Source organism: Euprymna scolopes, chromosome 20 (assembly GCF_053919585.1).
Source record: "Euprymna scolopes isolate OS-2025 chromosome 20, ASM5391958v1, whole genome shotgun sequence".
In the NCBI taxonomy this organism is placed as follows: Eukaryota; Metazoa; Mollusca; class Cephalopoda; order Sepiida; family Sepiolidae; genus Euprymna; species Euprymna scolopes.
Window position 1 is genome coordinate 99,071,594 of NC_136501.1, and position 17,998 is coordinate 99,089,591.

Consider the following 17,998-nt stretch of genomic DNA (forward strand, 5'->3'; position numbering starts at 1 on the left):
ATGCCGGGAGTTGACTTCCTTTTCATTGAGGAAGAACAAATTAACTCACGTGTAGCATCAGAACAGATACTACTATGTCATCCTGGACAGGTAGCCAGAATTGATAACGGATAATTGGCAAGTACGTGTTAAGTACCAATTTGCTCAAAATTAGTTATGACTCGACTGCAATTGAACAACAGCCCCTTCGTCTATTAAGGAACGCACTTAACATTGTGCCAAATTCGTTTGTAAATGAACACAAAAATTGTATCACGGTGTGAATAATTCTTGGCTTTTTCTGCTCATCGAAGTTCGGTTCGGTTTATGTACACAGGAGGCAAAAGGGAATGTTTTCGATAATTCTATTTGTCTGTGTACGTTATTAAAGCGAACGTGTGAGCGCCTGCACCTAGATTTTATTAGCATAATATTAAGCGGGGAACATCAAATAATAAAAGGTCAATTATTCCGGTGAAAAATCAAGTAAAAGAAATACGTAAATCACTCGGAATACTATATAAATTTAGTAAATCAAATTTCATGTGACGTACACAGGGGAATCTCTTTTCTAGTCTGATTGAGCTGCGATTATTTTTTTATGCATACGACTCGCGAAAATGGTTCTTGAAATTATGAAAATGAAGCGCAACGTTAGTTTTGAAATACAGTTTTTATTTTTGGTTCAAAGGATTTAAGAGTAATAAAATGATTACACTATTCGTCGGCATTGCATTTAAGTGGTTCTCAACCTTTTTTTACGCATGGACCCCTTTTCCCTTTTCATCCTGGTGGACCTCTTTTCCCTTTTTATCCTGGTGGACCCCTTTTCCCTTTTTATCCTAGTGGACCCCTTTTCCCTTTTTATCCTGGTGGACCCCTTTTCCCTTTTTATCCTGATGGATCCCTTCATAACTATTGGTCATAAGACAATCTTCTATTTTTCACTCATATAAATTTCGAGGTTTTAATAATCAAAGAAATATTATATAATTAAGCTTTATTTTAAAATGAAAACTAATTTAATGCAAATAAAATGTTCTACCATAACTATAATAAAAATAAGTGATATGTTTTGCCTGTGGACCCCCAGAAATATTCCATTGACCTCCTAGGGTCCGTGTGGACCCCGGTTGAGAACCCCTGCATTAGATGGGTGGAGTAATGAATGCATCAAAACAACCAAATCTCTTTAGCTGACAATATCAAGAAATATATATAAATATTATGTTATCAACCATTTGGAGCTATTTGTCCCTCATAATTACGTATATAATTTCCCTAAGATAAACTATATTAATCATTTCATATTTTATTTGCACATGATTGCCCCTGTTTATATATATATATATATATATATATATATATATATATATATATATATATTCCATATGGAGTAATGGAAAAATATAAATGTGTGTGCAGCTTCTCTTCCAAATTTCGGATTTTAATCATGTCAAATCACATTTCATTTCCTTTTGAGGGATTCATTGTTGCTATTTACTTTCACAAGAAACACTAGACTAGCTGAAAACATTATCAATAATTTTCCCCACTCTTTATCTGTGCCTAAACCTAAACATAGATTCCATGATAAAAGCTTCTTTCTTAGAACTGCACGCCTGTGGAATTGTCTTCCGTTTTCCTGCTTTCCAGCTGTCTATAATATGGTTGTCTTCAAGTCCAACGTGAACAAGTTTCTGATGAGCCGTTCCACTTAAGTTAACAAATTTACCGAACTTCAATTACTATCGATTACTATATTGCCGTTTTGACTACTCTACACTCTTTAACCCTTATCCTTGAGTGGCCTATCGGCCTTGACAAGTAGTGACGACTATATAAAATAAAAATACAAAGATCCACTGATTGATATAATAATTAAGTGATTTATTTTCCCCTAGGAAACAGAGAATGTCAAGAATTGTATAAGTCAACTGAATTAAAGGAATACATTATAAGAGGAATTCTATTTGTCTGTATACGTTATTAAAGCGAAAGTGTTAGCGCCTGCACCTCGATTTTATTAGCATAATATTAAGCGGGGAACATCAAATGATAAAAGGTAAATTATTCCAGTGATAAAGCAAGTAAAAGAAATACGTAAATAACTTAGAATGCTATATAAATTTAGTAAATCAAATTTCATATGACACACACAGTGGAATCTCTTTTCATTATGAGATGGTCAACATCACGAATTTTGGAATATAACTTTTTGTCATTTATTCTATATATTGCTCTGTAATTACATTGAGCTTATTATATAAGGATTGATATATATTATAAGAAAATATATTTCTACAGAAATATAAATATATAGGATGTACTGTCTTTTTTTTACTAAATTTCAATATGAACTGTATAACATTTTGCATAGGCCCTGCTACACGGCTATTTCACTTTACGATCCCAATCCCGGAACGAATTAAATCCATATCCCGGGATTCTACTATATATATATATATATATATATATATATATATATATATATATATATAGTTCAGATACTATTGTTTCATTTTTCCGGAATCACTCGTGAGGAAGTTACGATTGGCGCTGGGCATGGTATTGGAACTTCGCAAAGGAGATACAGACAGTGCTCAGAAGTTATGAAACCTATTTTTAAAGAAATAAAAATGATTATAATTACAAATAACCATTCAAATACATGCAGTCGTTAGTGGTTCATCCTTCCAGAATCAGCATTGCAGGAAATTACGATTGCCTGTAGTCGCAGGTTTCGAACTACGTAAGAAGCCATCTCTGCCCCATGTGAGAGGAACATAACCACCCCCGCCCATACATATATATATATATATATATATATATATATTAATTTCGCAATATTACCTCCATTTCTATGTATTATGAAGGATGTTTTAATTATACATTTTCGAAAGTCTTTATAAATGAAACAACACAATAAATAATTGTAAATTCTCTAAAATCGAAACAATGAAATCCATAATAGCAAATTGCAATGAATACTTAACTGTAAAAAGGGATGAGACTAAAAATATACTAGAATTTTTTATTGCTTTTAATCTTTTGATTAACAGAAAAGTGGTTTAAATCCGTTCAAAGGTGTTTTACTTAATTTTCTCCAGTGGGTGCCTACAAAACTGTGCGGATATATATATATATATATATATATATATATATATATATATATATATATATATATATTAATACGATGGTATGTTTATTTTGTGTGTCAGTTTACGTCGTTTTTCTTCCGAGTGACTGTGGGGTAATTGTTATGCCATTTGATTTCTCGTAAGAATAATTTTACCAAGAATTCTTCGTAGGTTTTGATTTCGGTTTCAATTATAGCTGAAGGAATTAAAGTTATATATATATATATATATATATATATATATATATATATATAAATGGGGGGGGTGTAAAGTGTTGGTTTCTGTTTCGATTCGAGCTCATTGACCTTAGTCATATGAATATATTTTTTAATATTTTTTTATATTACAACTTTATAATATAAATGAATCGATAGACAATTCACTCTCTAATAAAATATACGAAATCTGCATCAATTAAAATAAAATATTAAAGCGTCTTTTACGACCGGGTTACGTCGGGTGTCCTTGCTGGCTTTGTTAAATATTTTGCGTGTTTAACAAAAGAGCAATAATAATAATATCAGGCCGTCTTCATTTACGCTGAATATCCACAGAATGCAAAGAGTCCACACGTTCCGCTAGTGACTAATTATTTCAGATTTATTCTATATTTCAAATATTTTCACACCGTAGGTATTGCCTGTTCCTTTTTCAGAAAGTTCGAAATAAACTGTGTAATGTTTATGAATACCTATTGACATTTCACAAACATTTAAATCGTCACAGATATGCGCTTCGTTTTGTTACCTTTATATGCATCTAAATTCAGTTGCATATAGTTCATACACACAAGCTGTGCTCCTAATATCAAGGCCTAAGCTAATAACTAATTAGGGTATTTATTTTCTAGATAATATTATTAAATATATGGGCAGATTTCTTAGGAAACGGTACAATTTAGTAAATTTATTTGCGGACTGTTATTTTCGTCTTAATAGTCGTTGTTGTTTCACCAGGTTTCGACCAACTATTCCTTTGACCGTCTCCGGGTTAGTAGTTTCCGGGTGAGCATTGTCTAAAGTGGTTTTAATCCTACCCAAAGCAGACCAGACAAGTAGTTAGACAAAATGGCGTGAGACAACAATTATGCGACGCAGTAATTACTTAGGATACAGTTAAGAGACTCGGAATCCACATCCCGTCGCGGTTAATCACCTGAAGAATGCCAAACAGATTTGTTGTGTTACATGGGGATCACCACTTATCAAGGCCCAGAAGCCACTCGGGATAAGGGTTATTGTGTGTCCAATGATCAATAGGATAATACCGTAGTAATAGTTGGTATTGAAGATTTGATAAAGTGTCTTACTTAAGGGGGTTATTAATCAGGAATTTGTTTAGGTTTGACTTGAAGCCATCCAAGTTATAGCCAGGTGGGAAACAGGCAAACGGAAGAGAATTCCACAGGCGTGCACTACTGAGAAAGCTTTTTTCATTCAATCTACATTTTGATTTAGGCACAGATAAAGAGTGGGGGAAATTACTGACAGTGGTTTTAGCTAGACGGGTGTTTATCGTGAAGGATGGCGAGGGGGGCCCAGAGATTGGAGCTCGGACGAGCACTTGCCATGGAAATAAGGATAAAACAGACAAGATCGCAACGACTCTTCTGTGGGAGAGACGTTGCAGGGAAGAGGAGAGAGTATACTCCACTAAGCAACGAAGTCTATTTTGTACTTTGTCAACGCAGGATAGACTGTTTTTAGAAGCTCCAGCCCAGATGTGGCCGCATTACTCCATCTTTAGACGTACTTGGCTTTTATACAGATAGAGAATTGCGTCAGTAGTGAGATATCCTCTGGAGCGGTTGAAGGATCCCACCATTTTCCCAGCGGCCCGGACAACAGACTTGATATACGTGTTCCATTTCAGATCAGGAGTAAAGGTAAAACCCAGGAGCTTGTCAAACATGAAGCCCCCCCCAATGCAGGCGCCATCCATTTCAATTGATGCTAGATGAGGAACAGAACGTTGATGATGTAAAGTCAGGAGCTTGGTTTTAGATGCATTAAAAGTAACCAGCCATCTCTTCCCCCACAACCCCGCTCTCAAGATCACAGGGGAGGGAATGAAAGAGCTTTGTCATTTACGGCCTTTGATGTGTTGCCGTAATTGGTCGTGTCATCAGCATAGATGTCAACGAATGATTTAAGTATGTGATTTGGGAGATCATTGGTGTAGATCAGGAAGAGAGCTGGGCCCAGCATGGACCCCTGGGGGACTCCAGCATTAAAACTGTGGGCCTCTGATTGCTGCCCATCAACGACTAGTCTTATGAACCTATCAGAGAAAAATAATTTAATTATTGAGAAAACATTTCCAGTAATATTGTAGTTGGAAATCTTGTGACGTAGCCCCTTATGCCAAACCTTATTGAAGGCCTTTGATATGTCAAGAGCAGCTGTACTAGAAAGAAAGCCTTTGTCGAGAAATTCACTAATCCTATGGGATATAACTGTAAGCACATAAGCTGTAGATCTAGCAGAACGGAAACCATATTGCATGTCACTAAGGAGGTTATTTCTGCTGAAGTGGTTGACTACTTTATTTAATATTGATTCCAGTAAGTTACTCATGACACACAAGAGACATATTGGTATGTACTGAGAGGGAGATGACTTATCACCTGAGTTCTTGAATAGAGGGCATACTGACGACGTTTTCCAGAGTGTTAAAAAGCACGTCCCCTTAAAGCAACGCTTAAACAGCATTGTAAGTATTAGAGCAAGTTCTGGTCGAAGCTTTTTCAACAGTATAATTTGAATGCCGTATGGGGAAGTTGCTTTACTGGAATCAAGGTTCTTGGCTACCTCGTGCACAGATATTTGTATGTTGGATAGTGTGCTGTCTGTTGGAGGAGGAAATACGGGGAGTTGATGACCTTCATCGCAGAGAGTAGAGTTAGCAGAAACGTAGTGAGACAACTATGAAGATGAGAATAACAGTTCGCAAATAAAAAAATAAATAAATAAATATACAAATTACTCAATGGATTCCTACAAAATAAAATTTATCAGTAAGGACACTTTTTATTCACGCATAAAAATAAGCATTTGTTATAAGCAATGAAATCTAAAAATAGAAAAATCTTGTATATAAAATACCGACTTATATTATGGAGAAGGATTGAACCTGGAACGATGTGTTTGTTACAAATGCGTGTGTGCAGTTTAAATCCATAAGCTATTCAACTTGTCAATATCAGTTCGGTAGTGTCGGTACGTTGAATGACGTAGATAATGTTATTAGTAACTTTGGAATGTAAGAGGCGTGTCCCTAAGACGCATATGGAAAAGAAAAACATAAGTGAGCGTGTTATTTCTATTATATAAATTACCTTTACTTAAATTTTCGGGTTTGTATTACTGTACACATAGATTCGAAAAAGTTGTCAAAAAACAAATATATAACAAATAAAGGTTATCAAAGGCAAGATAAGTTACTTTTCTGCCAAACTGGATATATTTTTTTGTGTTTTTATTCAATGTAACATATTTATTCACTCCAAAAACACAGTGTTTACCGATGTATTCGAAAATTCAAGATGGCGTCTCACACCCTCTTTAACACCGTAAATTTGGAAAAAGGTGTTATAAATAAAAAAAAACTATACAAAATATTATTAAAAACCCGCCGAATATATGTCAACCTATGTCAGGATAACATATATTGAGCGAGTTTTTAACAGTATTTTATCCGGTTTTTTATTTATAACATCTTTTCTCTCACTTACCGTGTTAAAGAGAGAATCAGACGCCATCTTGAATGTTCCAATACATCGGTAAACACTGTATGGTTTTCGAGCTGAATAAACATGTTACATTGAATAAAAACACGAAAAATATATCCAGTTTGGTAGAAAAGTAACTTATCTTGCCTTTGATAACATTTATTTGTTATATATTTGTTTTTTGACAACTTTTTCGAATCTATGTGTACAGTAATACAAACCCAAATTTTCAATAATAGCTAACCCTAAGCTTAACGTTTTGGCAATCAGGTTTAAGGCATACATATACCTATATAGATTTGTAAGTGTTCTCCATATATTTTGTGTGAATCAGATGATTTTTTTGTTGGCACAGTTTTTTGTTGCTTTTTTTTTTTTTGGTTTTTGTTTCTTTTTGTTTTGTTTTTGTTTTTATCTGGATATAATGCTACATAAAATTCTTCCAACAAATACATCAAGTATTGAATGCACTAACTGGGGGTAAAATACGCTTTAATATGTTATTTTAATTTGCCCTGGTGTCTTATATATCACTATAAAGTTGTGATTTCCAGAGCAAAACAAAAATTATTTGGGTGGCATTAGCGGGAATCGAAACTGAAAGCAAAACTGTAACATTCAAAGCTGGTGAAGCTACTACTGTACTAAATATCCACCATCCATTTTATATAAATCATGATGTTGGGGGCAGTGTTTTTTCGGATATAATGCTACTCAAAATTATTTCAACAAACATATAAATAAGTGGGAGAACTAACTGTGGAGCACACCCGTGTGTACCCGAGCGCAATATACGCTTAAATATTTCGTACATATTATTATAGTCGTGATTTCGAAAGTAAAAATAGTATTTGGGTGCCATCAACTAGAATTGAAACCGAAACAAAACTGTAGCATTAAAACCTCGTGACGTTACCACTGTACCACGCATACGAAATGGTTAAAAATTACAAATAAACTATGAATATAGAAAATGTATAACGATTTTTTTTTTTCAATTCTAGCCCATTTCTGACTTTTTAAAACTATTTTAACCGACTAAACACGCATAAAAGAACCGTCCGTAAAAATCAGATCATTTGAGACCATTAGTTCTGCGACTTTTAGTTTCGGGGGAGAGAGTTTGGAAATACAGAGACACAGACATAACCTCTTATATATTAGATTTCCATGGAATAGCGATATTCAAACTTGGCACACCCAGGTTATAAGGCCGGGTTGTGAATCACTAAGCTACCTTTTACCTCTTATTTTAATGCATGAAAATATGTAGGGTCCTGGATATGACCTTAAACTATATCCGATGGTGAGGCTCCAGCTTGCAGGCTTTGAGGACTGTTAAGCCACCCTTTAATTGCTATTGCTCCCAGGTCCATTCTGATACGGAGTGGTAGTCCCTATAACGGTCCCAACTATGGTTTAAATAGAAACCGACTTGAAGAAAAATAAACAAATATATTCTATTAAAAAAACTTGTCTTCTAAATCACTGCATTCGGCATTAAATAACCTAACAGTGTTGAAACGCCGTTAAAAAAAAAAATTACTAACCAACCGAGCATATGTAGCTTAAAATGCTACACATATTCCATAAAGCTTTATAGTGATTGGAATTCTGCTAGTGTTGTTTGCTTTTTCCGTATTCTTCATGAATATAGTGGTTCTTGTTAGTATTAGTTGCCCCAATATATCTAGTAAAATTTCTTTCTTAGAGGTTAAGTATTTACGTACGGCCCAATCACGTTGACACACCGGTTCTCGCCAGATCATCGAAGTTAAGCAACGTTGAGCCTGGCCAGTACCAGATGGGTGACCATTTGGGAAGACTAGGCGCTGTATGTACCTTCTGTGAAGGTTGGACGTGTGGCCATCACCCTCACCCCGTAAACAGAACTCAGTCGCTACAAAAGCATCTACAAAGTTGTAGATGGCTTATGCCCCTTAGGCGTTCAAAGCTATGGATGGAAGTATTTACTGGGGGTAGCACGTGAAAGTTGCGAACGTCCAAAAGTGAAAGTGTCTGAGGGGAAAAAATGTGTTCGAACATGGCAAACTGACGTTGTTCTCCTACATTGTAAACCAGTAAGCTACCATCAACTTTCTGTTTGGATTGTATGAAAGCAATCAGATTGTAAAACTACGTTTGTTCAATTTGTTGCTATTGATTTTAATCGTTGCATTTAAAACGATGCGTTGTTTTTTTTCCTCAATAATAAAATGCAAATATATTATTCACATAGGGTTTAAATAAAGGGTTATATGTACATAAAATTTACATATATCTCTAAATGATGAAGATTTATTATCTATTTGAATTATAAAGTAGTTATTACTTTTTATTGCTTTTTGAGGTTTGATACCTGTCTCAAGCCAAAAAGTATAATATCATTTGCATTGCAAATAAAGGTTTGGGGTTAATTTTTCGGAAAGAGAAACTACACTGTTTTTTTTAATTTTTTTTCTATAGCTGATAACAATTTTCGAGATGATAATCTGCACGCGCACCTATACTGTTCTATCAATTGATAATGATGCTTTAAGATGTGTTTATCTAAAAAGTATTGCTTCTTTATTAGTTTTTTGTTCATTTTTTTCTAACTTATAGATGTAAATTTGCGGGGGTGCATTTGCTTTGTTTTTTTTGCTTTTTTTTTATTTTGTCGATATGAAGTGGATTAATGAAAACGCAAAGTAATCAAACCTTATAGTACAAAACAAAGTGTTCACTAAATGGGATGGGAAGACACAGTGCTAGTGAACAAGAAATTCTGTATCTAGAATTATAGTTATTATATGCGAGATATATGCCCGGGTTACTTTCTCTCGAATCCCCGGCGGATAGGTGGTCCAGGCCATACGGTAGAAATCGACGAGTCTGTCTTCAACCGCCGGAAATACAACGTCGGCAGAGTCTAACACCGGTCTGGGTTTTCGGTGTATGCGACGACCCCGCCGAAAAGGATGGTGTCTTGCTTAACGTACTAAATAGAAATGCCGAAACCCTCCTTCACCTTATAAGAAAATACATTCTGCCAGGGACCACGGCCGTATCAGACTGTTGGAGGGCTTACAGCAATGTGGGAGGAGAGGAGTATCACCATTAAACGGTGAACCACATCCTTAATTTTGTAGATCCCGTAACACAGGTAACAACAAATCGGGTTTGTATTACTGTAAACATAGATTCGAAAAAGTTGTCAAAAAACAAATATATAACAAATAAATGTTATCAAAGGCAAGATAAGTTACTTTTCTGCCAAACTGGATATATTTTTTGTGTTTTTATTCAATGTAACATGTTTATTCAGCTCGAAAAACACACAGTGTTTACCGATGTATTCGTAAATTCAAGATGGCGTCTCACACCCTCTTTAACAATGTAAGTTTGGGCAAAGGTGTTATAAATAATAAACTATACAAAATACTATTAAGAACCCGCCGAATATATGTCAACCTATGTCACGGTAACATATATTGAGCGAGTTTTTAACAGTATTTTATTCGTTTTTTTTTTATTTATAACACCTTTTCCCAAACTTACCGTGTTTAAGAAAGAATCAGACGCCATCTTGAATGTTCCAATACATCGGTAAACACTGTATGGTTTTCGAGCTGAATAAACATGTTACATTGAATAAAAACACGAAAAATATATCCAGTTTGGTAGAAAAGTAACTTATCTTGCCTTTGATAACATTTATTTGTTATATATTTTTTTTTTGACAACTTTTTCGAATCTATGTGTACAGTAATACAACCCCCAAGAAATCATTTGGGGTGGATGTGGAAGGAAGCAAAGCAGCGCAATAAACGAAAATACGGAACCAACCGGAAGCTTTTGGGCACACATCTTTTAGAGTTAATGTGGAGACAAAAGTTTGGTAGGCAGCCGTTTGACTCGATATTAACCCACATCGCCGAAAGCTGCCCGCATGGTAAAGAGGATCCTATCACATTAGTATCTCATTTACGTCAACTTTTTTGTCTGATTCCCTCCAAAATACTGAGGAAAATACATCCTCCTGAGAAAATATGTTCCTGGCAAAAAAAAAAAAAAAAAAAAAATCTCGCAGGGATTCTGGTAAAAAAAAAAAATCCTGGTTCCTGGCAAAAAAATAAAAATAAAAATCCTGGGTAAAAAAAAAAAAAAAAAAGTTCCTTTTCTTTTTCTTACGATTTTTCTTCTTTTTTTACGTAAATAGTTGAAAAAAAAAACGTTTTATAAAAAAAACAATTACTAATTATTATTTGTTTTAAAATATTATCCTACAATTACCAGTGTTGTTGGTTCTTTTCCGTAGATAGTTAAAACCCAAAAAAAACATTTCATTAAAAAAAAAATACTATTATATTTACAAAAAATGTGTTATATGTATTTATTTTGCAAACAGAAAACAATTTCAAACAATAATACTAGAATTTAAAAAAAGCAAATGAACGGTAGGTTTTTGCTTTTTTATGTATTTAGTTTTTGATGTTTCTACATAACCAATTTCATTTCATAGTTATTTCGTAGCGTTGTTTTTATTTTATCGGCAACGCTCGGTTTTATCCGGTTGTTGACGTCATTCGCCGAACAAAGCCAAGCAAATGCTGAGTTACCTCTGGTTCGTTTAATGCACAAGTACCGACTATTCAAATAAGTAAGCATATATATTCGCCCACTTGTCCATTAAATAGAAAATGTAGGCTCTAACGTAAATCTATAACGAAAAAAACAAACAAAACGTTGTGTGTGTGTATGTATATATATATATATATATATATATATATATATATTAGTGTTTGTATGTATATTTATATAATGGTTTTGTACGAATCTGTGTACGTGTGTGTGTGTATATATATATATATATATATATACACATAAACACACGTATACAAACTCATTTTATATATATTTATATATATATACACACACACACACACACACACACACACACACACGTACTATACGGTTTCCCGAGGAATATTTCTATTTTGCGCCCCACACATAACGTCAGCTGACGTCATCCATAAAGACAGGAATACTGAATTATATAAATGGATATAATGTCTGGTTATATATATATATATATATATATATATATATATATATATATATATATATATATATATATATGAATGTCTGTGTGTGTGTCTGGTCACGAATAGGTTCCTATATGATTTACTATTTTAAAAAATGATCAGATATAATGATAGAAGATGTATAGAGACACAGAAATGGGTATATTTGATACTGCAGAACGGTAGTTCATTAAAATTGTGGGGTCTGCGTTCGCCCCTGCTCCACAAAGTATGGAAATAAAAAAAAAAGTTAATTAAAAAAAATAACGTTTACAAGTGTTTTTGATATGGATGCACAAAATAATACTTTGATAAGTATGTTTTAACTTTATTAGGGATGGTATAATAAAATTGTGGGGTCTGCGTTCGCGCCTAACCTCCATAGGATGGAAATAAGCACACACTTTAGTAAAGACTTTTCATATCTATCTGCGTAAGTATATTTTGATAATTATGTTTCAGTTTTAAGAAATATGGTATAATAAAATTTTTCGGTGTTTGTTCGCATCTGACCTCCATAGAATGGAACTATGTCACAAAGTTTAACAAGGTTTTTTAATATATATCTAGAGAATATTGTGATAAGTGCTTCAGTGTGAACAGGTATAGTTTAATAAATTATTGGGTTTATCTATTTTATTTTTACTTTCATCATATTTTGCTTTGGTTTTGCTACCCCCAAAGTCAACCCAAATTTACAACCCGTCCTTTTCATAACCTATCATACTTTCATAAATCAGAGTCCATTTTCTGTAGGCTGTTTTTGAACCCAGTCAACGACGGGTACTTTTGCTAGTATATATATATATATATATATATATATATATATATATATATATATATATATATATATATATATATATATATATATAATCAGTTGCTATATGTATGTGTGTATATATGATGTAATAAGTTGAGAGAAAAAGAATGACACGCAGTAACAATAGTGCGCTTTAACTGTTTAAAAGTTATATCGGTTGTTACCGTTGTAAGCGATTCTACATTTTTTGTATACATAATCAGTAAATTAGATAGAAAGAAAGCATAAAATTAAAGAAGCCTCTACAACTCTGATAAGCTAATAATCATATATATATATATATATATATATATATATATATATGTGTGTGTGTGTGTGTGTGTGTGTGTGTGCGCGACGGTGTCATCAGTTGTAGATTAATGTTTTGTTTTAATTCGTGATAATGTTTGTTTTTTATTTTATGTATTTATTGTTTTTATTGAAACGGTAAATATCCAGCGGTTTGTTCGCAACTGTCACAACTTTAAGCCAGGCGCGATTCTCTCCCTTTGTCTTTATATTTTCACAGAAATCATTTGTACTGATATAACAACTAATATTAAGGCGCTGTTAGATTACGTTAGAGATGCGTATAGTCTAAGGTTTAATTAATTGAATGTTTGCCTTTAAGTTATTCTTGTTTTCTTCTTTTTCATCGTATGTTTTTCTTTGTTTTCTTTTTCTTTGCTTCCTTGTTCTTTTTTCTTTTTTTTTTTTTTCTTTTCTTATTTACTCAATAAGATAATCATGCATACCCTTATCAAAGATTTCTCATTGAGAACAGCCAGTGCACTTCCCTGGAGACAAAGTGACAGCAAGCTAACTTAGATATTAAATAGACTTATTATTATTATTAATAGTTTTATTATTATTATTATTATTATTATTATTATTATTATTATTATTATTATTATTATTAACAACGGAACGTTTGTTGTATCCTCCAAAAGTAAGGTTTTGTATAATTTATATAATGATTTAATAATATTGTAACCTGTAGTTGTATCTTATATATATATATGTATATATATATATATATATATATATATATATATATATATATATATATATATAATATTATTTCCTTGTCGTTTTCAAAGTACTGGTGTTATAACTAGTTGCGTTCTCTGGGATCTGAAGGACAACTTTTAGAGGATTATCAGCACTTTACACCTCCTTCAATAATCATTAAAAATTACTTGGCATTACCGCAACATCAGTTTACTATTGGTTACTTTGCCATTAACGATCGTCCACGTTTTTTTGTTTTTTTTTCAAATATAAGCGGCAAAAATCCTACTCCAAGATTCCATTACTTTTCCGTATTCTTCGATTGAAAGTTTTCTTGGTTTTTCGCGAACATCGTTCTTTTCTTGACACATTTATGGCAGATCTTCCATAATAATTATGATTATAAACTAGGAAAAGTCACACCGACCATCATCAAAGATTTCTCTTTGAGAAGAACTTGTGGCATTCTCTAGAGTCGAAGTGGCAACAAGTCTCTCTACATTCCCAGTTCTTTCCACTTTTTTCGATTATTATTGCAAATCCATTTGCGTTATCGTAACAGCCGGTTCCTTTTGATTTCTCGTTTGCGCTGGGCATTGATATTCACATGAATTAAGGGGGGGGGTCAAAATTTGTCATCGACCCTCCTCGGTTATTTGGTGTTGAGCTAGTTTATGGTGACATACACACAGAAACAAGGGAGGAGAAAGGCATGGGTGTTGTTTAGAATTATACCGTTTCTTGTTTACATGATTCCGTGTGATGTCGATCCGTATTTTACATCTGTAGCATCGTTATTGTTATTGGTCATCCCTCTGATTCCAATCTCTCCTAGTTTTTTATCAAAGTTTTCCATATTCTTCCTAGCACTCATATTATTTGTAATGTTGACTTTAGTAATCTTCCGTTGAGTTCTCTTGCGTATATTTGCTGCATTCTCCGTCTCCTTGACAAAATCTACAATCTGGAAAATGTTTTTCTCCTTGTTAACTATTATCATATCCGGTCCTCTTGCTTGGATGGGATTAGTATCATCATTATTATAAAAATTAAAAATTTAAAAAAATACTCCCCAAATGTTGTTGGATAACTATGGGATTTATTTCATTTTTTTTTATTAATTATTATTTATTCATCCCTCTGACTCCAATCTCTACTAGTTTTTTATCAAAGTTTCCGATATTCTTCGTAGCACTCATACTATTTGTAATGTTGACTTCATTAGTTTTCCGTTGAACTCTCTTGCGTGTATTTGCGGCATTCTCCGTCTCCTTGATCTTCACTCTGTGGCTGTAGGAACGGCAAAATCTACTATCTGGAAAATGTGTTCCTCCTTGTTAACTATTATCATATCCGGTCTTCTTGCTTGGATTGGATTAGTGTCGTCGTCGTCGTCATTATTATTATTATTATTATTATTATTATTATTATTATTATTATTATTATAATTTATAATTATCATTTATAATAATTATAATTATAATTTATAATAATTATAATTATAATTTATAATAATAATAATTATAATTTATAATAATAATAATTATAATAATTATAATTATGATTATTATATTTATATTTTTCTTTTTTAAATACTCCACAAATGTTGTTGGATAACCACAGGACAGGATTTATTTCACTTTTTTTTTATTAATTAACTTATTATTTATCATCCCTGTTGGAGAAATATATTGGTTACGTATTTTATGTTTATATTTATCAAATATTGATTAGAAATACATTAGAAGTAACCAGGAGTGTTTCTTAAATGAACTTCCTAAATATAAATTGCCTTTTAATCAGGAGTGTTTCATCGTGTCCCGACTCTTCAGCGGGACTAGATATAGCAACTACCCTTACTTTAGACGCAAGACCTGTTTACCAGTTCACGTATAGATAACATTTTAGACCTCTTCAAAATTGACCTTTTTTTCAAACATATGGAAACTGATATTATTCCCATCCTCCAAGGTCGAAATTAGCTAAATATACCAGTTATTGTAATCTTGGACCTTGGCTATGCCTGCCTCAAGAGCCATGTAATTTTATTGTTGACGTTTTTCAAAAACGCTGCAAAATATGGGATATTATGTCCTTATTTTCATTGTAGCTTTCCAGAGATCGATGCTATAGCATTGAAAGTGGTACCAAATGAAAGCTAATAAAATTTTCTTGCATATGGTAATAAGCACAATAAAACACATAAACACCGTGTAAATTTTAACTAATTTTAATGCACAAACAGCTGGGACACTAAAAAAAATCAGTTTGGTAGTATGATAGCACTGCACTGACACATATATTGCATATAAGAAACTGTCAGATAGGATGTTACTAATACATGTATTATCACTTGTTCAATGTGGCTTTTTTGAAACTGTCAGATTTTTTTTTGTGGTACTCCACAACTGGTAGTAAGCAGCTTTTTTGCTCTGGGTCACTTGTGTTCTGAGTTGCAAAGTCACCCATTAGTTTCACACCTCTCTCAGCCACATCATTGTTCACTTTCACTGACCTCACAAACTTCTGTGCATTCCTGTAGCTGTCATTGTCTTCCCAGGTGTCAGCAGGAGTAGTGAGCCAGTCACATTTCACCTGAAGAGCATCAAACAGAAAGTGAGACTCTGACCCTACCAGGTCTGTGAGAACTGTAGCTGCATTGATGACAGGAAACACTGGCTTGCCTTTCCTGTAACTCTCAGGTTTCTCTGTTTCTGACAGCTTGACTTCGAGCTTCTCTTTTGCAGACTTGGTCATACTGGCATGTGAACTGAACAAGGTGAATTCCACTAGTTTCTGGGTCAGATACCAGCGGTGGATGTTAATTTTCTTGAGAACAGAGGTTGCCAGTTCATAGTTATACTGCTTGTATTGCAGCATGTTCTTCATAAGCTGGAGGTCATGGATAGGTGCATCAGATGCAGATGTGGTGGTCATCCAGTGGCTGGTGTAGAATAAGGCTAGGAACTTGTTCATCCTCTCCAGCTTGAAGATAGTGTTCGTGTTGTATTTTAGTTCCTTGGAAAACATGAGCATCTTCATACAGTAAATGTTCCTGGCCATCCAGCGGGCTTATTGAATGGCAACTGGCTTGGCCCAGTGGATACCTCGAGGAGGTTCCTCACCAAGCAGGATCAAGCACAGCTCTGCCACCTCTGCCACCTCTCTGTAATCTGCCCTCGGACTTGCTTCCTCAATGAAATTGCTTAAGACTGCAATTGTGCTTGTCTTCTTCTGTTTCAAGTCTTGTTCAACTAGGCCCAGAATTCTTGGGCAGTCCTTAACCAACTTGTCCCACTTCTCTTTCACATTGCTGAACATTGGGGTGTCAGGACTCTTGACGTTGCTGAACACAGCCTCCCACACACTTCCAATTATTACCTCTGATATGTGATGGCGACAAGCGAAGTAGAATACCTTTTTGCCTAGTTTTTCTTCAATAAGCTTCGCTGCACCCTGATTGATGTCACTGTTGCTTGCTGTGGTATCAAATACCAAGCATACAATGCTGTCTGTGAGACCCCATGCTTTTATCAGTTCCAATGTAGCATTACACTTTTGGATTCCTGTGGGACATTCTATGAAGGGTACACCAAGCAGCTTCCCTTCTTCCTGCTGTGGAGTACCAGAGACGAGCACTGGAAGACTTTCCACTGGGTATCTTTCACCAAGAACATCCCGTAGAAGTTTTACATCCCAGTGTAGTGTGCATAATCTGGCGGACTTTCCTTGAAGTTATTCATGTAAATTTGACACAAGTTATGACGAGTGTTTATCCTATTTCGTCTTATAGTAGAGGCTGATATAACAAAGTCATTAAGATCTGCGCCTCCTGCCTTCAACAGTGCAGACACCATGGCTGTAGTCTGGTTGTCAGAGAGTGACAACAGATCTGCAGTGCTACAAATCTCTTCACTGGTCATAACTGAGTGTGGAAAGTGTAAGGTTATCGTACTTGGTTTTGATGAACAGCTTGGTGTTGTCTCAGTGTATTCTGAACCCTCACTAGTACCAGAGCCTTGACAGTTCTCTGGGTCTTCATCACTTGAAATTTTCCTAACGTCTGCTGCTGCAGCAGTCACTGATGATAACATTCTCTCTTCTCTTTCTTCTCGGAAGGTTTTCTCTCTAGACTTCTTCTCAAACACCTTATCATGACCTGACATGTGTGCCAGGCGAGTGGTCTGTTGGTCCAAGTAGAAATTGACGTCCTCTTCCTTGGTCTCCTTTGTGAGCAGCCTGTTGCTTCTTATCTCCTCCACAACATCCTTTG

General features: G+C 34.2%; 1 protein-coding gene and 1 pseudogene across 6 annotated transcripts in view; both read left to right on the forward strand.

The window, feature by feature from the left end:
- LOC145241553 (uncharacterized) overlaps positions 1 to 17,998 on the forward strand; it is an 811,530-nt gene that overhangs the window by 151,958 nt on the left and 641,574 nt on the right. The gene's annotated exons all lie outside the window — the stretch shown is intronic.
- LOC145241894 (5S ribosomal RNA) lies at positions 8,574 to 8,690 on the forward strand (annotated as a pseudogene).